Source organism: Azolla caroliniana, unplaced genomic scaffold, assembly GCF_043228905.1.
Source record: "Azolla caroliniana isolate FFs.n. ecotype wild unplaced genomic scaffold, voAzoCaro1.0.p SCAF_13, whole genome shotgun sequence".
In the NCBI taxonomy this organism is placed as follows: domain Eukaryota; kingdom Viridiplantae; phylum Streptophyta; class Polypodiopsida; order Salviniales; family Salviniaceae; genus Azolla; species Azolla caroliniana.
The window spans coordinates 12,634,642-12,660,371 of NW_028230448.1; the positions used below are offsets into that span (position 1 = coordinate 12,634,642).

General features: G+C 38.7%; 5 non-coding genes across 5 annotated transcripts; all 5 read right to left on the reverse strand.

The window, feature by feature from the left end:
- Window positions 1-11,348: 11,348 nt before the first annotated feature.
- Window positions 11,349-11,429, reverse strand: TRNAS-AGA (transfer RNA serine (anticodon AGA)). Its single transcript has one exon. It is a non-coding gene; the product is annotated as a tRNA-Ser (tRNA).
- Window positions 11,430-15,490: 4,061 nt separating this feature from the next.
- On the reverse strand, window positions 15,491-15,571 carry TRNAS-UGA (transfer RNA serine (anticodon UGA)). Its single transcript has one exon. It is a non-coding gene; the product is annotated as a tRNA-Ser (tRNA).
- A 3,519-nt stretch (window positions 15,572-19,090) lies between these two features.
- On the reverse strand, window positions 19,091-19,171 carry TRNAS-UGA (transfer RNA serine (anticodon UGA)). Its single transcript has one exon. It is a non-coding gene; the product is annotated as a tRNA-Ser (tRNA).
- Window positions 19,172-20,248: 1,077 nt separating this feature from the next.
- Window positions 20,249-20,329, reverse strand: TRNAS-CGA (transfer RNA serine (anticodon CGA)). The gene has a single exon. It is a non-coding gene; the product is annotated as a tRNA-Ser (tRNA).
- Window positions 20,330-22,250: 1,921 nt separating this feature from the next.
- On the reverse strand, window positions 22,251-22,331 carry TRNAS-AGA (transfer RNA serine (anticodon AGA)). Its single transcript has one exon. It is a non-coding gene; the product is annotated as a tRNA-Ser (tRNA).
- Between the last annotated feature and the right edge of the window lie 3,399 nt (window positions 22,332-25,730).

A 25,730-nucleotide genomic window follows, 5' to 3' on the forward strand; every position in this document is an offset into this window, starting at 1 on the left:
TCTGGAAAATTCTAGAAGCTTCAGACTCCTCCTGAGAACATTATAAGAGGCACAAGGCATTAGGTTGAACCAAATTGGTTCAATGCTAGTCTTAAGCCTCATAGCCATTTTGTACTTACTCTTCATATAATATATCATCTCTAACATCATCTCTCTCTCTCTCTCTCTCTCTCTCTCTCTCTCTCTCTCTCTCTCTCTCTCTCTCTCGTCCTTGCTATCTCTCTCCCTCTCTCGGGAGTCTTACGCAGTCCCGTCTTCTTAGTACTAATAGTACTTCCCTTCTCCAGTACTAATTCTCTCTCTATTTTAGTACTATTCCTGAGAGTTTGAACCAATTTCCCTCTAGTCTTCTTTTCGATTTCCCTCATCCTCTTACCCCTTTTTTCAATTACTATGGCTACTGTTAGCGCCCAAGAATATCAATCCGTTTTCTCCGAGCTACAGGGTATAAAAGAAAAATTTGTTGCCTTCGAACAAGAAAACCAACGATTGTTAGGGGATCTTCAACAAATCGCTCTAGAAAAACAGCAAACGCAGCAACAACATGGGGAGTTAGCGTTACGTGTACTACAACTCGAAGCAACCATTGTAGCGTTGCAACAACAAGGATCAAGTCCCCAAGGATTTCATAAAGAGCCCAAGATTGGACTTCCTATGAAATTCGATGGAATGTGATCGCAATTCAGGGGAATTCTTAATAATCAGGTATGCTTAGTCATTCAAATGCATCCTTCCCGATACCCCATTGATGCATCCCGAATTGGCCTAATAGGCATGTTGCTTAGCGGCTCAACCTTGGCATGGTTCACTCCGCTTCTAGAAAAACAATAGCCCTTGCTTAATAACTTTGAAGACTTTATTAGCAAGTTTAAAGCATGCTTTGGAGATACCGACATCATCAGGATGACGATCAACAAAATCCGACAATTGCATCAAGGTGATCGTCCAGCCTTTGTCTACGCGGCGGATTTCCGTCTACTCGCCTTAGATATCCCCTGGGATGATCAGGCACTAATGGAGCAATTTCACTATGGCCTGCGAAAGGATGTCAAAGATTTACTCCTAACCTTCCCCAAAGAACCAAAGTCTCTTACAGAGGCAATCAGTCGAGTGGTCCGATGCGACAACCGCCTTTTCGAACAACATTTTGAACGTCAATTACAAATACCACGCCCTAGGCCGGAGCCCACATACGCCTCAGTCGCGGCTAAACCGTTTGCACGAGACGTATCTCAAGCAAATACTCCGACACCAATGGAGATCGACACCATGCGTCGACGTGGTCCGTTATCGCAAGAAGTGAAAATTGATTATGTCTTTATTGCGTTGGACCAGGGCATATGGCAATCAACTGTCCCCATAGGCCAAGAAGATAGGTAAATCAAATCGTAGCCTGTACTAAACCCTAATCAATTCTTCCCTTAGGAGTATCTAATTGTATTAATAGTACTAATAGCCCAAGTATCTCAAACAAATTTGAAATCCTTAGTCAATTAGAAGAAGAGTTAAACGACTGAGTCTAGCCAAAATTGGAGCCGTTTGGTTGGACAACCCTAGATCTGTACAACCCATTAGTGGTTCCATTCCCTCAAAGCAAGTTACCAATGTGTTCTTAGCCCAAGTCATGGTTAGTATTAAAAGTACTCCTCCAGTACACGTCCTAGCACTTTTAGATTCCGGAGCCAATTCTTGTTTCATGGATCGAAATTTTGCCCAAGCTTCTCAGATATCCTTAAGAAAACTTCCTTGCCCCACATCTATAGTAGTCATTGATGGTCATCCCATTGCTTCCGGGAATATTGTAGAAGAGTCAGACCCATTCAGATTGTCCTAGGTAGTTTTGTGTGTGTGGTATCATTTAATATAATTAGTAGTCTAGAGCATCCCATTGTCCTAGGATTACCTTGGTTTGAATTACATAATCCAGACATAGATTGGAGAACAAGAGAAGTCCGGTATCAACAAACAGAAGAATCTACTCATCGAGTTTCGACCATTTCACTCCATCAATTACGCGAAGAAGGACACAAGGAGGCAATGTTTCTATTTGCAATATCAGTACATCCTTCCAGCAATATTAAGAAGGAATCCTTAGTGCAACTTCCGGCGAAATATCATCTTGATGCCGATGTATTTGACAAGGTTAAAGTCGACACTCTTCCTCATCATCGTCCCTACGATTATCCCTACGATTTACAGCCAGGAACAGAGCCACCATGGGGACCAATTTACAACTTGTCACCAACCGAGTTAGAAGTCCTTCGAGCCTACATAAAGGAGAACTTGGCAAGTGGGTTTATTCGTAATTTGAAATCTCCGGCCGGAGCACCCATCTTCTTTGTCAAGAAGTAAGATGGATCACTTCGTCTCGTCGTTGATTACCGCGGCTTGAATAAGGTCACCATCAGGAATAGGTATCCACTTCCTCTTATATAAAGTCTTTTAGAGCGAGTAAATGGTGCGAAGTTTTTTACAAAAATCGATCTACGAGGAGCGTATAACCTCGTGCGGATCCGACTGGGAGACGAATGGAAGACCTGCTTTTGCATGTGGTATGGGCATTTTGAGTATACCGTTATGCCGTTCGGTCTAACCAATGCGCCTGCAGTCTTCCAACACATGGCAAATGATATATTCAAAGACCTCTTGGATATCTGTTTGATTATTTGGATGATCTATTGATTTATTTGAAGACCCAAGAAGAGCATGATTCTCATATACTATTAGTACTAAAACGACTTCGAGAGAATGGACTTTATGCCAAACTAGAAAAATGTAGTGTTGACTGCAAGCAAGTGGAATTTCTAGGCTACGTCATCTCCTCAAAGGGCATCTCCATGGATCCGGCTAAAGTCAAAATTGTGCTAGAGTGGCAAACTCCACGTTCGTTACGAGATGTACAATGTTTCCTAGGTTTTGTTAACTTCTACCGCAAGTTTATACAAGATTACTTGAAGATTATTTTACCTCTCACACAACTTACGAAGAAGGGACATGCATTTCTTTGGTCCAATGAAGCGAACATGGGTTTTAGGCATCTTAAGAAAGCCTTTACATCAACTCCTATTCTAGCTCATGTGGATATAAACAAACCATTCATCATGGAGGCCGACACATCGGATTTCGCCCTCGGTAGCATCCTTTCTCAACAAGGAGATAAAGAAGAGTTACATCCTGTGGCTTTCCATTCGCGCAAATTTGATGTCGCGGAAATCAACTACGAGATACATGACAAGGAGTTATTAGCCATTGTGGATTCATTTGTGCAATGGCGGCACTTCTTAGAGGGCTCTCCGCATCAGGTCCTCGTCTTCAGTGATCACAAAAACCTTGCTTATTTCCAGAATGCTTGTGTACTAAATCGACGGCAAGCTCGGTGGGCCCGATTCCTCACGCGTTTTGACTTGAAAATCACATATGGACCGGGGAAGCAGCAAGTAAAAGCAGATGCACTATCATGGTGTTAATATCTTGCACCTCGTCTTGATGATCCAGCGTTTGATAATCAAAAGCAGGTAATCTTGGGACCAACACGTTTGCACACAACGCGGATTTTTCACACTCCACTAGATTCCCGGATTATCGATGTCATACGTGTTAACGTGAAGACGGACATTTTTGCTCAAGCCATTCTAGCGCACATTGATACCTCTCGGGCATCCTGTTCCTAGTCTCAACACCAGGTATGGACTACTGACAATTCGAATATCATTATGGTTTATTGTTCATTAAAAAGCTCGTATATGTTCCCGATTGCTCCAGTCGCCTTCAAATCGTCCAAAATTGTCACGACACCCATATAGCGGGACATTTCGGTAGTACGAAGACGTTGGATCTAGTTCAATGATCTTTTTGGTGGCCCCATATGCGACGTTTTCTCGATGACTACATTCGGACCTGTGATGCTTGCTGCTGAGTAAAGATGGCACGACATCATCCATATGGCTTGTTGGAACCATTACCGATTCCAAGTAAGCCGTGGCAGTCTATTTGTCTTGATTTTATCACAGATCTGCCGGTCTCGCATGGTTTCGATGCTATCTTAACCATCGTTGATCGATATACTCAGATGGCACATTTTGTGTCGTGTACTAAGGCCATCACTAGTGAGAAAACCATCGCCCTTGTCATGCGTGAGGTATTTCGGCATCATGGCCTCCCAAACAGTATCGTCAGTGACCGAGGACCTCAATTCGTCTCCAAATTTTGGAAGCATCTCTTCAAGATGCTCAAGGTCTCTTGTAACCTCTCCTCCGGCTACCATCCCTAGACCGATGGGCAGGTGGAACGAACAAATTGAACATTGGAACAATACCTCCGGTGTTTTCTAAGTTATCAACATGATGATTGGGCTGATATTCGCCACTTTGAGGAGTTTGCTTATAATAACGTTATTCACTCCTCGACTTGGGTCTCCCCATTTTATGCTTATACTGGTTCTCATCCTCGTTGGTCTGTGATTGACACCCCAGAGCTACCTACCAATCCTCATGTCGAGGATCATTTGGAGAGGCTACGCAAGATCCAGATGGATCTCTCTAGTCATGTTCTTCATGCTCAACACACATAGAAGACTTATGCGGATCATCATCGGCTTCCCTCCTCTTTTGCCATCAAAGATCGAGTATGGCTCTTACGTCGTCACATCAAGTCTACTCGACCATGCGACAAGTTGTATTATCGACGACTCGGTCCTTTTCGTATTACCGGTAAGGTTAATGATGTCACATTCCGCCTTGATCTTCCTCCAGTCTTCCATAGTTCTCTTCTTGAACCTTATAAAGCAAACACTATTCCCAATCGTGTTACACCACCACCGCCCCCGTTTGAGTTAGATGTCGGCCCGGAGTATGAAGTTGCTGTCGTCCTGGACTCCAAATTTGTTCACAACAAACTTTATTATTTGGTTGATTGGCTTGGCTATAGTCTGAGCGAACATACTTGGGAACCCGTCGAGCATGTCGCCAATGCTTAGGATCTTCTTGCTGATTTCCACCGACAATATCCAGACAAACCCGGTCCTCAATCAGTGCTGACTCGTTACACTCGTTGTCTTAAGGGGGGGATAGTGTCATGATATGGACAGACTCGAACCCATGACCTTATGTTATATGGGTCGAGCTCTTGACCATTATTCCATCTCTTGTAATACGTAGGATATTATTTTCATTTAAGTTTTATTATAGGAAATTAATGTATATTCCAGATTTCTCTAGAACATGAAGCTTCAGGACTCCTCTTGAGAACACTATAAAAGGAGGCACAAGGCATTAGGTTGAACCAAATTGGTTCAACGCCAGTCTTAAGCCTCATAGTCATTTTGTACTTACTCTTCATATAATATATCATATGTTATCATCATCATCTCTCTGTCTCTCTCTCTCTCTCTCTCTCTCTCTCTCTCTCTCTCGTCCTCGCTATCTCTCTCCCTCTCTCGAGAGTCTTACACAGTCCCGTCCTCTTAGTACTAATAGTACTTCCCTTCTCTAGTACTAATTCTCTCTCTGTTTTAGTACTATTCTTGACAGTTCCTGATACACCGTATTAAATTGACCTCGTGGGCCGGCGGTTGTCTCGGTTTATCTCGTGGGCCGACGGTGTGGGTAATGTTGTTTCCGATTCTGGTGTTGGTTTGTGCTTTGAACCGTCTTCCTCTGGGTCATCCGGAGTGTTGTGGTTGTTTCGATAGTTTGACTGAACATTATGCTCGTTGTCTGATTCCGACTCAAAGGCCGAATATGATTCCGATTCACTAGTGCATGTGGCGAGAGTTTGTAATATGGATTCCACTTTATGCAAACTGCTCAAGCTACTGTCCTCGTCAGAATGTTGTTGGTTTTGCAACCAATGGTGTATGGTACAAGGTAAACCAATGGTGTATGAACAAGGATGTTGCAAATGCTCTTGTTATGAGACATGGTCTGATGCAAAAAACAATTATACTTGTGGATCCACAAATAGAGACTAATAAAGCTGAAATATGGCAATTGGTAAGAAGTATCATAATTTCGTATATTTGGAATAGTAGATGTTTCAAGGTAATCCAAAATGTGACTGAAAGATATTTCTAGGATTTGGATAGAGATTGCGCATAATCTCCGAGGTTCTTTGGATAACATAAAAGGTAACACACATGAGCAAAGTTACTCCGAATTTCATGCCATATGGGACAAAGGAATATTTTATAGAAGAATTTCTGCTAAGGTGGAGTGGGTTTGGTCTACACCAAAGTATTTATTTAAGTCGAATTAGAATTTGGCACAGGGGTATTTACCTCACGGAATAAAAATACTTCAGGGATCTTAAGGAGCAATTGCAAGTAAGCGGTAGTCCATATGATCCATTTAGTGCATTATATGATTCATGTAACCTCCCATCACAAGTACATATACAAAAACCATAGAGAGATAATCAATATGTTTGACATGTTCTACCATTCAACAAAATATGGAGGCAAAAGGACATAAAAGGCTTTATTCTCTAATTTCAATGCAAAAGAGGAGTAGGATGGAATGAAGCATGCATCACATTTTGTAAGAAATGTCAAAAATGGTGGATTAGAATAAACAAGAGCAATTTAACACATGAATAAAAACGCTACCTTTTTGACACATTTACTCATGTTCATCATCATAATTTGTTGTGTCAATGTGCATATTAACATAGATTTATTTACCATAGGTTGAAAGGTTTGGTTTGGTTTTGATTTATGATAAAATGATTTGGTTTGGTTCTAAATGTTTCGTAAACTGTTCGGTTTAAATGGCTTCATAAAATTTAAACAGTTTCGTTTGGTTTTTAATATAAATAAATGGTTTGGTTTGGTTTCAAGGCCAAGAAACCGAACCGAACCGAAACCGAACTGCACCCATTGCTATGTGTTAGTGTGCGTATGATGAATATACATGGCATTATAACCTAAATTTGGACATCAATACAATTCAAGCTAAACTATTTTTACAAATTACTATGGACTCAATCTATCTTGAACTTTACCGCCAACAAGGTGACAATGTTCAAATGACTTGCAACAAAAAAATCAATCTACTTTGCCAATATCGCAACATCATGAATTGCGTAGAAATAAAATAGGGGAATTTGGTACATGATATAAGCTGTTAGATAGTCATTAATCAGGAAACAAATAGGTGCAACATCAATAAAGGAGGTTTGTAAATGAGACCATTACTACAACATGTCAATAATCAACAAACATGAATGAAATGCTTGCAACTGAACCATCGCTTCAACATCCAGAATGTATATTCAAGTTGTTTAGGTTGATGAGGCTGGGCACATAGTTTAACAAAGAAATAAGATGACAGTCAAATGTTTGACCATGTCTTCAAATTCCATGGTGCATTTAAAATACCCAAGATTGAGATTGGTGCATAGTACCACTAAACAAACAACAAAAGTAGTCAAGTGGTACATTGGCGATCAAGCCAAACATAGGTTAGTGATTACTTCAACAATCAAAAGGCAATAGGAGAAAGGCAAGTGATACTTTTTTTAATAAGTGAGGTAAGACCAAACCCATTTCTTGTTCAATTAATGTAAAGTATGGCAAATACTAGGGTGGTGGAAACAAGGTAAATAACTAGGAATGGTGTAAACAAAGGTCAATATTAGGGGAGAGCCAATATTCAACAACAAAATAGCCTTCGATCGTAATAATACTACATGGATGATGAAAGAAAAGCAAGTAAGGGGAAAAAGAAAATTGAATAAGGTCAGTCGTTTCCCTTTTTGCGAGTAGTGGAAATGAGGGTGGGTAAGAACCAAAATAAGGGAGCTGAATTGTCCCTCTTTGGGTAGAGGGAAACTCATGTAACAATACAAAAGGGGACTATGTATAGATAGATAGATGATACATACATACATACATTGAGTACTTTGATAGAGTTACCACCATTCCATTTTCTTTGTACTTTTTACTTGCAACAATTTACTCTGGTATGTTGCCCCAATATTCTAATAATACACCAAAGTGCTTTGTTAGTTACTCTCATGAGCATAAACATTGTAATTTTTTTGTATACAATTCTTTGGCCCTTGTCATCATCTAATCACGCACTACATCCTCAATATCATTGGATCATCACATGTCATCTTTTCCCTAGATCAAACTCTTTAACACTTTTCTTCTACTTTGTCACCTTTCAACGTACTTTCTATGTCTACTTGTCCTTTGCTTCACATGTTAAGCTCCCCCATCTTTCTAGTAGTCCTATTGAAAGTTTAAGTTTAAACTTTATATAAGGTCTTGCTTTTGTGGTACCTCTCCTCCCTCATTCTATCATCATCGTCACATGAACAAGCCTCTTTCTTCTCCACTAGTTGTTTGTCGTCAAGGTGAAGTCTACCCAATACAAAGAAATCATATTTAATCATTATTCATTATTTAACCATTCTCTTATCGCACATACCACCATGTCTTCATAAAAATGACCATGTAACTTATGTGTGCAAGTTGTTTTATCGATACCATTCAAAGTTTACTATGTATAACCTTCACATACATATTTAAAAAACCTTCCAAGTTAAAAAACAGATGCATCTTTACATAACTTTTAAAGTTCATGCATCTACAAAAACTTCAAAACTCATACACATACACACACTTGTGTGGTGTCCCTAGTTTGGCCCAACTGGGACACAATCCCAATCTGAACTAGGACTCACTAAAGGGGCCAGTCCTAGTCCCAAGTTGTCTCAACTCTAAGTAGTGGACCATGGCTTGTCCCAACTTTAGGACGATTGTAAGTTTTTGATTTGTGTCCTAATTGGTGCCCCAATTGTGTTTTCTTGTGGTTTTGAGACCCCCATAATCTAGGGGCATAACACTTGCACATATAACCTTCAAAATCCACACACGCACACACATGTCTATGTAACTTTCAAATCTCTCCCTTCTTCTTTTTGTAAATAACAACTTTCATTATGAAAGAAAAAACATCACCATGACTAACTTACTATTTAGGGATCTAAAGACTACTACGACTCCAAATTCAATTCCACCCTACACACTAATTCAAATGGCGAATATGATGATGTGTGACCTTCCAAAGTTCTCTCTTCATGGTTGATATTTCATGACTTCTCTACCACTGTCAATTGCCACAAAAGAAGTCCTTTTAACTTTAGAACATATTTTCTCACCCCAACTTGTGAATCAAAAGTGAAGGCATTCTGCATATTCCAATTGAACCATAGCTCCAATACCTCAAGAACTCAAAAATAATTTGGAAACGAGGCATCGATTCATTGTGCTCCATCTGTACAAAAACCCAACTGAAGGAAGATACGCTTACTCTAGTTAGAGACATCCACATTAAACTGATACACTTCCTAACCATCCTTGCCATCAAGCATTCAAATCTCTCTCTCTCTCTCTCTCTCTCTCTCTCTCACACACACACACACACACACACACACACACACACACACACACACACACACACACACACACACACACACACACACACACACACACATCTCCACATGGCCTTTTAAATGCACACAGACACATCATCCATAACATTCTAAAACATCTGGAATTCACACACATCAAATATCTCTACATAAAATTCCAATGCATCATCATACTTTAGTTTTCCTCCAAGATTTCTCTCTCTCCCACACCATGTTTACATCACATTTAAGTTGCATGAATTACTTCTCACAACATCTCCCTTAAATATCGTCAACATCATCACTATTTATGGTTATATCATTGCCAGTATGAGTCTTTCCTCTTCTTCAGCTTTTAGCTCAAAGACATTAGGTCTATTTCACTATTTGATTTTGACTTGTCTTGATTCTCTCTCATCTTTCCCGCAACTTACATCACCTTCCAAGTTTGCCATTTACTTGCTTTGGCATCGACTTGAGCCATGGTACCTTCATCTTATGACTCTTTCTTCTCTCTAACATTATAGCTCCTTTCAAACTCATAGGTTTCTTCAAAAATGTGTCTTTTTTTATTATCCATTTCCCCCCAAATTCCAAGATTCACTCGATAATGTGTCTGGGTCCTAATACTTTCACAGTCTTTTTGTTTTTTATGACCATGTGGTTCCCAAATTTGCTGTTTTGGAGACCTTAATTTTGGCACTCTTGCAATGAAACATAATTTCTTTGGTGGATCCACTCACAAGAGTAAAATGTGCAACATGTGCATGGTGATAATCAACGGGACCAAAATATCTCAAGTTGCCCAATTTCCTTTCAACTTGCCTATCTCAATCTTCTCTATTCCATACATTATATGTGAGTACTAAGCAAGTAACTAAGTTTCAACATCTTTTAACATTCCAAATGATAATAGACTGAGTAAAAACTTCATAAAATCCCCGAAAATGAAATGTACTTCTTTCATGTATGAATTTGAGTTTGTCTTGTACTTATAAGTTGTGTATGTGAAAAAAACAATGGAAAGCTTGTGGTTTTTCATTAAATTCCCTATATAATGATCCGTGGGCATTTAAACACCTGGACTTCATCAATCGTATGATATGGTGTATTATATTTGTAAAATGTTTGCTTCAATAAAGACTACTTTGAATATGAATTTGTACTTAAATTTCCTATTGTTTCTTTACATATTGTTCATTGTGTTGATGAATCATGATATTCTTATGAATCCTCAAGCTACTATTCCATGTAACACAATGAAATGTACTCGGTAGTATTTATACATTGAATAGATACTTGAAGTGTACATACTTTTTATTGAAAAACACTAAAATATGATTAGGTGTATCAATTCAAAACTACATCCTTGCTTGTTTTCAAATGCGCATGTATATAGTTAGTCAAGTTCTAATAACACCAAACAGAACATCAAGCATGTAATTAAGAACAACAAACCAAAAATATTTTAAGTTTACACTAAATTATCATTAAGATCGTAATTCACATGTTTCCACTTTTGTTGTCCTTTTCACAGTGTTCAACTTGTGAGCTCATGATCATGATTCCTAACTTTAATCATTTACTCATCAGGTTGTTTTTGCGTTGGGTTGCACCTTAGTGGTAAGCGATATTTTTCTCGTGACATATCCCAATAGTGAAATCTAGTAAACTTTTTTGATAAAAACCATATCCTCATCTCGAACAACAACCCCCATAAACTTTCATTCCCTCTTATTTCAAAAAAGTTATTAAAGCACATGATATCCTCTATCTACTTATGAATGACTAACCACACAAAAAATGGATACTTCATTTCGAGCCTTTACAATGTCACTTCCAAGTTTTTAGGGAATGACATGGGACGGAAGATGCATTCATTCATAACACAAACTCTCGATGGAATTGAACGTACTCAACACCTAACCAAAAGCCGACAATTGTAGGATTCGAACCTACGAGGGCGAACACATTTGATTTCTAGTCAAATGCCTTAACCACTCGGCCAAATTGTCCTATTTCGTTATCTATGATAACATATTTTACTATTGGTTATAATTGAATGTTGGAAATATTATCTATCTAAGCATAGTAATAAGGCAGAAAATAGGACAATAATGAGTCTTGATTCATTAAGTGGCGATACGATTTAAGTGTTCATGAGTATGTTAGTGCACATACATTTGATTACTATTGGAATCTTTAATGTTTAAAGCACAGAAGCTCAATGTTAATGACTAGTTTAGTTTTCTCTATGTGGTGACCAATCCTTCCTTAGATGGGATATTTATTATTTAGCACAAGTCAAGCTCGATGTAAGTTACTACCAATAATACCTACGTGCAAAAATCTCGACAACTGCAAGATTCGAACCTACGAAGGCGAATCCATTTGATTTCACTTCAAATACCTTAACCACTTGACCAAATTGCCATATTTCGTTGGCTTCTATTAGATAGTGCAACTATTATTATTTTGGGCAATCCATCAAATGATTTGTTTAGCTAACGCTATGTTATTGCACAAATATTCGGTTATAGTAAAGAATTCTCAAAATACAAAGACGTGCATATATTTGACACATCTAACTTAAGCGATCAAATATTCAAGATATCTGTGGCCTCTCTAAGTTATGATATGAATTGTTTTTTCACACAAAGCCTCGATCAAAGTGAATGACGGCAACATCAAAGATTCTAAAAGAAAATCTACAAATGTACGATTCATACCTCCAAGAAGCAAGAATTTGATTTGGAGTCAACCATCATAACCACTTAGGAAAATTGTTTCTAGTTTTTATGAATCGATTTGAGTATTGTACACATTAAAATGTTGGAGATATTATCTATCTAAGCTTGATTTTAAGCGAAACAAAACCACAAGAAAGAATAGTTATTCTACTATCTATGATCACATATTTTAGTATTGGTTGTAATTGAATGTTGGAAATATTAAATATCTAAGCATGGTAATAAGGCAGAAAATAGGACAATAATGAGTCTTGATTCATTGGCTAGCGATACGATTTAAGTGATCATGAGAATGTTAGTGCACATACATTTTGATTACTATTGGGATCTTTAATGTTTAAAGCACAGAAGCTCAATTTTAGTGAACGGTTTCCACACCTAAGAAAAAGAATGTCCACAACTGCAGAATTCAAACCTACGAGCATGAACCCATTTGATTTCAAGTCAAACACCTTACTCACTTGGCCAAATTGCCATATTTTCTTGGTTTCTATAAGCTAGTACAACTATTAATATTTTGGGCAAACCTTCAAATGATTTTTTTAGCTAGCGCCATGTTATTGCACAAATATTCGGTTTTATTAGAGAATTTTCAAAATACAAAGACAGGCCAATATTGACACATCTGACTTAAGCGGTCAAATATTCATGATATCTATGGCTTCTCTAAGTTGTGATATGTATTGGTTTTTCACACAAAGCCTTGATGTAAGTGAATGACAACAACATCAAAGATTCTAAAAGAAAATCTACAAATGTACGATTCCAACCTATGAGAAGCAAACATTTGATTTAGAGTCAACCAACATAACCACTCGAGAAAATTGTTTCTAGTTTTTAAGAATCAATTTGAGTATTGTCCACATTAAAATGTTGGAGATATTATCTATCTAACAATAATATTAAGAGAAACAAAAACACTAGAAAGAGTAGTTATTCTTAAGCTAATACATCTATTTATTGTTAGGAAACAGGTCCCCCCGGATGGGAAGTGAGAAGAACAGTGTTGATGAGCAAACTCGGCCGAGGCCGATAGGGCGAGGCTGAAATCGGATCTAGAGTACCCGGCTACGGAAGACCCGGTGAGAACCGGATGACAAGTACCCGGCAACGGAAGACGCGGTGAGAACCGGATGACGAGTACCCGTCAGGAGCCGGATGGTGAAGGCCTGGTGAGAAGTACTCACCGGATGAAGAGACATATTCGTAAATACGTTTTCTGTGAGTCCATCGTGGATATATTTGTAAATAGCCGAAAAGTCATATTAGTATAAATATGACTTAGGGCAAACTTAGTGATATAGTTGTTGTCATTCTTGTTGGTGTAAGATTAGAGTGCGTAACTGTGTACACACAGAGAGAGAGAGAGAGAGAGAGAGAGAGAGAGAGAGAGAGAGAGAGAGAGAGAGAGAGAGAGGAAGAGATCGTTGCCTCTGTTGTAACTGTTGCGTGTGGCGAAGATTGCAAGCCTGAGGTTGTTGGCTCGGTGCTTTACTAGTGTACATTGTGATATAGTGATAGTTTGCAGTCTGTGGGCTACCGTGGTTTTTTCCCTAGTTTGGGTTTTCCACGATAACATCCTGTGTACTCTTCTCTTCACTGCGTCGTGCGTTTCTTTACCCGTTTTCTGTGTTTGATCCTAGACTTGGTTGTGGCCGAGCATTGTGCTTAGGGAGCGTGTATTCCTGTCAAGATTTATGTGTTCACTAGCAGGTGATTGCAATTACATTTCATTACGTGAGCTTGTTTTTACGATACCTAGCGAAGCCAATGTGCACAAATGCATCTTAGAAAGTTTAGTTTTCTCTACGTGGTGACCAATCCTTCTTAAGATGGGATATTTATTGTTTAGCACATGTCAAGCTTGATGTAAATTACTAGCAACAATACCTAAGTTCAAAAATATCAACAACTGCAAGATTTCAACATGCAAGGGCGAACCCATTTGATTTAAAGTCAAACACCTGAACCAGTAGGCCAAATTGTCAAACTTAGCTTTGTATTGAGAAAATTCTTCCATGGGACTTAATAAGTCATGCTTCTGTATGTGTGTCGCCTTGCTAAGAAGGAAGATGCATTGGTTCATAACACAAACTCTTGATGTAATTGAACGTACTCAAGACCTATGAGGGCAAACCCATTTGATTTCTACTCAAACGCCTTAACCACTCGGCCAAATTGTCCTATTTTGCTATTTATGATAACATATTTTAGTATTGGTAATAAGGCAGAAAATAGGACAATAATCAGTCTTGCTCATTGGGCTGCGAGACGATTTAAGTGTTCATGACTATGTTATTGCACATACATTCGATTACTCTTGGGATCTTTAATGTTAAAAGGAGAGAAGCTCAATGTTAGTGAAGGGTTTCCACACCTAAGAAAAACAATCTCGACAACTATAGAATTCAAACCTACGAAGGGGTACCCATTTGATTTCAAGTCAAACGCTTTAACCACTCGGCCAAATTGCCATATTTCGTTCCGTGCAGTACCACTATTAATATCTATTCAAGCTTGATATTAAGAGAAATAGAAACACTAGAAAGACTAGTTATTCTTAAGCGAATACTATGATTTATGTGTTCACGAGTAGGTTATTGCAATTACATTTCATTACGTGAGCTTGTTTTTCAGATACCTAGTGAAGCCAATGTTCACAAATGCGTCTTAGAAAGTTTAGTTTTCTCTATGTGGTGACCAATCTTTCCTTAGATGGGATGTTTATTGTTCATCACATGTCAAGCTCGATGTAAGTTACTAGCAACAATACCTTCGTGTAAAAATCTCGACAAATCCAAGATTCGATCTTGCGAGGGGGAACCCATTTGATTTCGAGTCATATAGCTTAACCACTTGGCCACATTATCACACTTAGCTTCCAATTGCGAAAATTCTTCCATGGGATTTAATAAGTCATGCTTTACGTGAGTCACCTTGTTAAGACGGAAGATGCATCAGTTCATAACACAAACTCTCGATGTAATTAAAGGAAAGAAAGTCGATAACTACAACACTATGAGGGCGAACCCATTTGATTTCTAGTGAAACGCCTTAACCACTCGACCAAATTGTCCTATTTAGCTATCCATGATAACCTATTTTTGTATTGGTCGCAATTGAATGTTGGAAATATTATATATCTGAGCATAATAATAAGGCCGAAAATAGGACAATAATGAGTCTTGATTCATTGGGTAGCGATACGATTTAATGGTTCATGAGTATGTTAGTGCACATACATTTGATTACTATCTGGATGTTAAATGTTTAAAGCACTGAAGGTGAATTTTAGTGAAGGGTTTCCCCACCCAAGAAAAAAATGTCGACAATTGCAGGATTCGAACCTACGAGGGCGAACCCATTTGATTTCAAGTCAAACGCCTTAACCACTCGGCCAAATTGTCCTATTATGCTATCTATGATAACATATTTTAGTATTGGATGTAATTAAATGTTCGAAATATTATCTATCTTAGCGTGGTAATAAGGTAGAAAATAGGACAATAATGAGTCTTGATTCATTGGGCCGCGAGATAATTTAAGTGTTCATGAGTATGTTAGTGCACATACATTTGATTAGTATTGGGATCTCTAATGTTTAAGTGTTGATGAGTATGTTAGTGCACATATATTCGATTACTATTGGGATCTTTAAGGTTTAAAGCACAAAAGCTCAATTTTAGTGAACGGTTTCCACACCTAAGAAAAAGAATGTCAACAACTATAGGATCCTAACCTACAAGGGCAACCCCATTTGATTTCAAGTTAAACGCCTTAACGACTTAGCCAAATTGCCATATTTCCTTGGCTTCTATGAGATAGTACAACTATTAATATTTTGGGCAATCCGTCAAATGATTTTTTTAGCTAGCGCCATGTTACTGCACAAATAAACCGTTATATTAGAGAATTGTGAAAATACACAGACGGACCAATATTGACACATTTGACTTAAGCGGTCAAATATTCATGATATCTGTGGCCTCTCTAAGTTGTGATATGTATCAATTGGTTTTTCACACCAAGCCTCGATGTAAGTGAATGACGGCAACATCAAGGATGACAAAAGAAAATCTACAGATGTATGATTCCAACCTCCGAGAAGCAAACATTTGATTTGATTTAAGCAAAAGAATGTCGACGAGTGTAGGATTGGAACCTACGAGGGTGAACCAATTTGATTTCTAGTGAAATGCCTTAACCACTCGGCCAAATTGTCCTATTTTGCTATTTATGATAACATATTTTAGTATTGGTTGTAATTGAATGTTGGAAATATTATCTATCTAAGCATGGTAATAAGGCAAAAAATAGGACAATAATGAGTCTTGATTCATTGGGTAGCGATACGATTTAAGTGTTCATGAGAATGTTAGTGCACATACATTTGATTACTATTGGGATCTTTAATGTTTAAAGCACAGAAGCTCGATTTTAGTGAACGGTTTCCACACCTAAGAAAAGAACGTCGACAACTGCAGAATTCAAACCTACGAGGGTGAACCCATTTGATTTCAAGTCAAACACCTTAACCACTCGGCCAAATTGGCATATTTTCTTGGCTTTTATGAGATAGTACAACTATTAATATTTTGGGCAATCTGTCAAATGAATTTTTTAGGTAGCACCATGTTATTGCACAAATATTCTTAAGAACACCAAAAAGACTAGTTATTCTTAAGCGAATACTATGATTTATGTGTTCACGAGTAGGTTATTGCAATTACATTTCATTACGTGAGCTTGTTTTTCAGATACCTAGTGAAGCCAATGTTCACAAATGCGTCTTAGAAAGTTTAGTTTTCTCTATGTGGTGACCAATCTTTCCTTAGATGGGATGTTTATTGTTCATCACATGTCAAGCTCGATGTAAGTTACTAGCAACAATACCTTCGTGTAAAAATCTCGACAAATCCAAGATTCGATCTTGCGAGGGCGAACCCATTTGATTTCGAGTCATATAGCTTAACCACTTGGCCAAATTATCACACTTAGCTTCAAATTGCGAAAATTCTTCCATGGGACTTAATAAGTCATGCTTGAGTACGTGTGTCGCCTTGTTAAGACGGAAGATGCATCAGTTCATAACACCAACTCTTGATGTAATTAAAAGTACGTAACCCGTGACCGAAAGAAAGTCAACAACTACAACACTACGAGGGCGAACCCATTAGATTTCTAGTCAAAAGCCTTAACCACTCGGCCAAATTGTCCTATTTTTGTTTTTCCTTGAATGATTTTCTTCAAATAGGATTAAAACATCGAGAAAGTACAAGTGAAAGTTATCTTCCCATAGGTTTAGAACCTAATGTATGTACATCTAAAATTGTACATCTAAATTTAGAAGGCCCCTTGAAAGACCATATCCATCTCCAATATGTTTTCAACTGCAACATTGAGACACCCCAGTTAGTCCAATGTTTTTGTGCTGCTGGCGTCATTGCATTCATAAACCTTAGTAATGACCTTCCTAGCTTTACTGAATACTGAAAAAAGGGAACCTTTATGATATGTTCCCCCAAGGAATATGTCCAGAACCAACCGCCCGGATCCCATAGTAGTCTTGCAACAGGTTCTTTTGCATACAACCACATCATATCACACATATGTGCAATAGAAGGATAAGGATCCAACATCCACTTCTTTCCCATTTTTGCAATCACTTTGACTAGTGCATTCCACACTTGTTGAAAGTAGTTGTAGTCAAAAGCATAAGGCGACATTCTATTGTTATCAAGAACCTCAAAATAAGAGATGCACCCATTAGGTGAGATACCCTTGATAACCAACAATGTATCATTTATGAAGCATCCAAACCAGAAATGCTCATGTATTGGTTTGAAAGACGCCGCTAATGAGGAATATGAAGCTGAAATGGCAGTCGTCATTATCCTGGCTCCATGAACAGTTTGTAGCTGCGCAAGTCGATCTGTTTGTGGCATGTGTTGGAAAGGAATCCAAGTATTTACAAAAGCAGTTGGCCCATTATCCAGTTTACCCCAGGCAAGGTGAGTTCTGAAACCCAATACTTTTCCTATATTATCCTGAAATAGATAATTTCCAAGAAGAGGCTAATTAAGCAATGCATCCCATGTCGAAGGCTTCTCCTTAACTAGAAATGACTTGATCCCATCCCATGCCCTTATGATTCCTAACAAAAGAAGGTTAGAAGCTAAATCCCGCCTTGGCGTTTGTACGTCATTCAAGAACAACCATTTTAGAGAGGGAGACCAAATTCCCCCCGTCCTAGGACTTAACTTCATTAGTTGCTTTAGAAAATTCCTTTCCAGGCTCCTGACCCTGGTAACAATCCTCGAATCACAAACTTAACCAAGAGGGCTCTTGACTGCATCAAAGGATCTATCAAACCCAACCCTCCATGGATTTTAGGTTGAATCAGCACCTTCCAAGAAACTTTGGCTATTGTTCGAGATCCATTTTTTCCTCCCCAGAGGAAATTACCAATCAAGCTTTGTACTTTCATTATTGCTGACCTTGAAAATAACCAAATAGAAGCTATAAACCACATGGAGGCCAAAAGTACTGAATTTGCTACTAGAACCCGACCTACAAAGGACAATTGTTGGACATCCCAATATAGAAGTTTATGCTTTATTGATAATAGCAACGGGGATAACATAACTTCTGATTTCAAATCTATACCAAATTGTCCTATTTTGCTATCTATGATAACATATTTTAGTATTGGTTGTAATTGAATGTTGGAAATATTATATATCTAAGCATGGTACTAAGGCAAAAAATAGGACAATAATGAGTCTTGATTCATTGGGTCGCGATACGATTTAAGTGTTCATGAGTATGTTAGTGCACATACATTTGATTACTATTGGGATCTTTAATGTTTAAAGCACTGAAGCTCAATGTTAGTGAAGGGTTTCCACACCTAAGAAAAAGAATGTCGACAACTGCAAGATTCGAACCTGCAAGGGCGAACCCATTTGATTTCAAGTCAAACACCTTAACCACTCGGCCAAATTGGCATATTATGCGATAACATATTTTAGTATTGGTTGGAATTAACTGTTGGAAATATTATCTATCTTAGCATGGTAATAAGGTAGAAAATAGGACAATAATGAGTCTTGATTCATTGGGTAACGATACGATTTAAGTGTTCATGAGTATGTTGGTGCACATACATTTGATTACTATTGGGATCTTTAATGTTTAAGTGTTCATGAGTATGTTAGTGCACATACATTTGATTACTATCGGAAACTTTAATGTTTAAAGCATAAAAGCTCCATGTTAGTGAAGGGTTTCCACACCTAAAAAAAAGAATGTCAACAACTAGAGGATTCGAACCTAGAAGGGCGAACCCATTTGATTTCAAGTCAAATGCCTTAATCACTCGGCCAAATTGCCATATTTCCTTGGCTTCTATGAGATAGTACAACTATTTATATTTTGGGCAATCCGTCAAATGATTTTTTTAGCTAGCGCCATGTTACTACACAAATATTCGGTTATATTAGAGAATTTTCAAAATACAAAGATGGGCCAATATTGACACATTTGACTTAAGTGATCAAATATTCATGATATATGTGGCCTCTCTAAGTTGTGATATGTATTGATTTTTCACACAAATCCTCGATGTAAGTGAATGACGGCAACACAAAGATTCCAATAGAAAATTTACAAATGTACGATTCCAACCTCCGAGAAGCAAACATTTGATTTGGAGTGAACCGCCATAACCACTCGGGAAAATTGTTTCTAGTTTTTATGAATCGATTTGAGTATTGTCCACACTAAAAGGTTGGCGATATTATGTATCTAAGCTTGATTTTATGCGAAATAAAACCACTAGAAAGAGTTGTTATTCTTAAGCTAATACTACTATTTATGTGTTCACTAGTAGGTTATTGCAATTACATTTCATTACGTGAGCTTGTTTTTACGATACCTAGAGAAGCCAATGTGCACAAATGTGTCTTAGAAAGTTTAGTTTAATCTATGTGGTAACCAATCCTTCCTAAGATGGGATATTTATTCTTTAACACATGTCCCGCTCAATGTAAGTTACTAGCAATAATACCTCAGTGCTGAAATCTCGACAATTTCAAGATTTGAACTTGCAAGGACGAACCCATTTGATTTCGAGTCAAACACCTTAACCACTAGGCCAAATTGTCACACTTTGCTTTGTGTTGCGAAATTTTTTCCATGGGACTTAATAAGTCATGCTTATGTACGTGTGTCGGCTTGCTAAGACGAAAGATGCATTGGTTCATAACAGAAACTCTCGATGCATTGGCTTTTATGAGATAATAAAACTATGAAATATTTGGGCAACCCGTCAAATGATTTTTTTAGCTAGCGCTATTGTGGTGTGCATATGTTCCTTTGTGCCACCCTTTTAGCTCACCCTTTTTAGGATGCACGTACTCAAGTTGACCCACCCTTTAAGCACACCCTTTTTAGGATGCGTGTGCCTAAAATGACCCACCCTTTTAGCACACCCTTTTTAGCCAAGCCAACCCAAATGGGTTCCGTTGTATCAACTATAAATTGATTAAGAAGTAAGATGCTAAGTAGATTGGTTTTGATCTCTGATGTGCATTTCACATAATGGTGGAGCTGACGGGTACCAACCCCCACATCCAAGCATCCACCTCTTTCGCTTCGTAGGTAGCATTGCCCTCGCCCTCGCCACCGACACTCTTGTTAGTGTCTTGTAGTAGTATCTCTTCCATTAGCACCGCCTTAGTTCACTAGTTAGGCCTCCCGATATCCATCGCTTCCTCCATCCAAGTCTTTTTTTGCGATCGCCATCTATACCTCTCTAGCACGCAAGCCCACTACACGTTCACCTTAGACACTCTCACTTTGTCACACCACTTTTATGTCTTGCCCCACCAACTCTTCCCCCTCACCTGAGGTTGCCCACTAACTTCTTGTCCCATGAGTTTCTCCGATCCCCGTACTACATGATAGCCCTCTTGTCCGCCACCTCAACCAAGTCCAAGTGGCCCTCAGTCCACATGAGTGATTTATCTTCGTCGCCATATGATCTTTCCTCGATCCCCCTCCGACACAATAGCCTTCCTGTCCCCCACCTCAGCAAAGTCTAGGTGTCCCTCAGTCTATAGGAGTGATTGATCTCTATTTGCCGATTGGTAGCTCGTTTTCCGTCACTAGCCCCATTCAACTATCAAGGCCAATAGTTCCACTAGGATGTCCTCAACGTCGTTGCAACTCAACTACATCTCCGTAGATGTTTACATCCCCACACCATCTTTACCGAACGCCTCAACAAGACCCTCAAACACGAGATGGCTGCATAAATCAACCCTTTTCGAGCACTCTATGGGCGTAAACCTCACCTCGCACTAGAATCATCCATGGATTTCCATTTGAAACCTGCCATCAGATGCTCCCCCTCCTTCGACAAGCCATTGTTCTTGTTCTTGTTCATGTACCTATCATGTTCTTGTGCATGCCCCTCAGTCTCTTGTTTCTCGCAGGGGGGAAATGTGGTGTGCATGTGTTCCTTTGTGCCACCCTTTTAGCTCACCCTTTTTAGGATGCATGTACCCAAGTTGACCCACCCTTTTAGCACACCCTTTTTAGGATGTGTGTGCCCAAAATGATCCACCCTTTTAGCACACCCTTTTTAGGATGCGTGTGCCCAAAATGACCCACCCTTTTAGCATGCCCTTTTTAGCCAAGCCAACCCAACCCAAATGGGTTCCGTTGTATCAACTATAAATTGATTAAGAAGTAAGAAGCTAAGTAGACTGGTTTTGATCTCTTATGTGCATTTCACACTATGTAATTGCACAAATATTCGGTCATATTAGAGAATTTTCAAAATACAGAGATGAGCCAATATTGACACATCTGACTTAAGCAGTCAAATATTCATGATATATGTCCCCTATCTAAGTTGTGATGTGTATTGGTTTGTCACACAAAGCGTCGATGTAAGTGAACAATGGCAACATCAAAGATTCTAAACGAAAATCTACAAATGTAGGATTCCAAACTCCGAGAAGCAAACATTTGATTTGGAGTCAACCACCATAACCACTCAACAGCTAACCGAAAGAAAGCCAACAATTGCAGGATTCGAACCTACAAGGGCGAACCCATTTGATTTCTAGTCAAATGCCTTAACCACTCAGCCAAATTGTCGTATTTTACTTTCTATGATAACATATTTTAATATTAGTTGTAATTAAATGTGGAAATATTATCTAAGTATGCTAATAAGGGAGAAAATAGGACAATTAGAAGTTTTTATTCTAGTGTTCACAAGTATGTTAGTGTACATACATTTGCTTACTATTGCCCCTTTCTCCATTCCCTCGGGAACCTAATATTGACATATGGGACATTAAAAGTCATGTTTCCTCTATGTGAGTCTGGTTCCTAAGATGGGATTTTTATTGTTTGAAGCAAAAAAGCTCAATGTGAGTGGCAGTTTCAACGCCTAAGCGAAAAGAATGGGTACAACTGCAGGATTTCAACCTGCGAGGGCAAACCCATTTGATTTAAAGTCAAATACCGTAACCTCAAATTGCCATAATTAATTGGCATCCCATGTATGCTTGATATTAAGCAAAACAAAAACACAAGAAAGTAGTTATTCTTATAAATACTAGGTCATTCGAAACCAGTAATATGTTGCAATTTAAGAAGTGTCCGTCCAAAAAGGCACAAAGTAGCTCATTTCACAAAAAGGACCATCGCATGCGTAAAGGGTTTTGGAAATTGAATCAAAATATATTGATTTATACCATGTCCAAAACTTTAGGGCTTTCAAAAAATGCCTCTAATAATCGACAGGTGAAATTTACAAGAGAATGTACAAAAATTACAAAATGACTAACATGTATAGTTATACAAATGTGTGAATCACCATATTTATTTAACATACAATATCTACATATCATATATGGGATCCATCACTTTTCAGAGATACGCTTTCCCCTTCAGACCCACCCGATGAGCTTTGTGAGGTCTCATCCTCATCGTCACTAGCAACCAATGCATTATCTTCATCCAATTGCAATCCAATGTCACCGTGATTATGAGACAGACTCATTGTTTGTCTCTGTGTTGCGTCAACAAACACATCTGGGATCTTCTCTTTTATTATTTGGATTGTAGTCTGTCTTAGATGGCCTGTTTTGGTCAAGGAGAATGTCACGGACACACCAACCTTAGACTACGACAGAGCACAAATGACACCCGATAAGGTTACGAACGTGGAAGTCAACGTGATAAGGCTAGAAACTCGGGAAGTTGGGAGTGATGAGATGAGGAACTTAAGACGCTAAGAAGAATAAAAAAGCATAAAGATAGAGATGTAAATAAAGGAGAGAAGATGGGGCTAAACAAGAATACTACATTGATGTGTCACTTACTGGTGTTGAATCCCTTGAAAGGGAGATCAAGAAGGTTCCAAGTATTTATACTGTAAGTTTAAGTACATGGATTAGAATATTTTGAAGAATATTCTAGAATCTTCTAGAACTTTGGAACTTTCTAGAACTTTGTAGATGTCTAGAGAGTATACCTAGATCATGTACATCTTATACAATGCTCATATGAAAATGGTTGACCATGATGTATTGTTCATGATATAAGTTCAATCCTCACCAACTATATATTTTATGTCATTGTATTGTGACATTATCCTCCCGTTTATGGCCGCCTTTTCGAAAGTGTAGTGTAGGGGTGAGCGGAGACTGGAACACCAATGGACGTGAGTGACCATGTGTGGTCCTCACCAGAGACTAGAACACCAACGGGCGTGAGTGACCATGTGCGGTCCTCACTGGAGACACGAACACCAACGGATGTGAGCAACCATGTACGGTCCTCACTTGGAACTAGGACACCAACGGGCGCGAGTGACCATGTGAGCTCCTCACAAGAGACATAAACACCAATGGACATGAGTGACCATGTGCGGTCCTCACCGAGCAGTGGAACACCAATGAGCATGAGAGACCACGTAGAGTCCTCATCGGGAACGCGAACACCAATGGGCGTGAGAGACCATGTACGATCTTCACCGGGAACTAGAACACCAACAGGCGTGAGTGACCATGTGCGGTTCTCACCGGGCATTGGAACACCAACTATTTATACTGTAAGTTGAAGTACATGCATTAGAATATTTTGAAGAGCATTCTACAACCTTCTAGAACTTTGGATCTTTCTAGAACTTTGTAGATGTCTAGAGAGTATACCTAGATCCCCGGGGATTCCACTCTATATAAGACGGTTGTATCACGTGCGTTCATGAAATCATTTATAAACCCCTTATACGTATGGTTTTTACTATTTTAGTGACCCTTTTGTAGAAAAAAGATTAATAAAAATACCGCTTATTAGCAATATGTTTTTTGATAACCACCCATTTTAAATACCCTTGAATATAAAATATACATGCACACATTATTATACCAATGGCACAAAATGAGAGAGAACACTCTTGTATTCAATAGAAATGAAAAGGTAAATGGCAATTACTAACTAATGACCTAGTCCTTCCCCATTGGGAACACCCCTTGAGAATCACAACTACTTCTTTAAATAGAATTTTATTGGGAGCTCAAATGTTTGTGAGATGAAACGTTTGTGCTTCCAAGATTTATTTTAATATTCTACTCTTTTATTTTATGTAATTGTAACGGTTGTAACACTCTCTCGCTAGTGGAGAGAGTTTCAACCTCGAAACTATTGCATAAAGGTTCCTAAGTCTGGGGCTTTGGTTGTTGTAGAGGCTCAAGTAGCCATTCAAACCTTGCTTGTAGCAACGCTTCTTCAGTTACCCACGATGCTTCGGATAAGGGTTTCCCTCGCCACTTGATGAAGTAGCATCTTCTCCCTTTACGAACTTGGGCATGAGGCCCCGAGGTAATGACCAACTAGCCGAATTGACAACTTACAAGTACTAAATCCCTTGGATAAAACTCCACATGTTCCCGTTTCTTATTGACACGATTGATCATCTGTGAATTTATTTTTATGAGATGCTCTTGTGTTGCTTGTATCCGGTCCTTCCATTCCTCCAAAAAATGAGATACATCTAATTCCTCCACTTGTGTCTTCTTATTTGTATGCAATAAAGCAATCGGTGTGAGGACTTCTTTACCTGTGCCGAGCTCAAATGGAGAGAATCCCATTGCTGAATGGATTGCAACATTGTAACAAAATTCGAGCATGTCAACATGTTTCACCTAGTCCGACTGATCCGCTTTGACATAACATCGAATGTAGTCTTCAATGCCTTGATTGAGTCTCTCGGTTTGCCCGTCTGTTTGCGGGTGTGCAAATGATGACATACGGAGTTGTGTGCCTAGAATCCAAAACAATTCTTGCCAAAATCCACCAGTGAAACTTGGATCCCTATCTAATACTATGATTTCTGGTAGCCCGTGATACTTAAAAACATGTTTAAAAAACAAGTGTGCTACATGTTGCGTTGTTAGAGGTGGCTTTGCTGGCACAAAGTGGGCTTGTTTAGAAAAGAAATCCACAATGACCATAAGGATGCAAAACCCCTTGGATGAGGGTAGA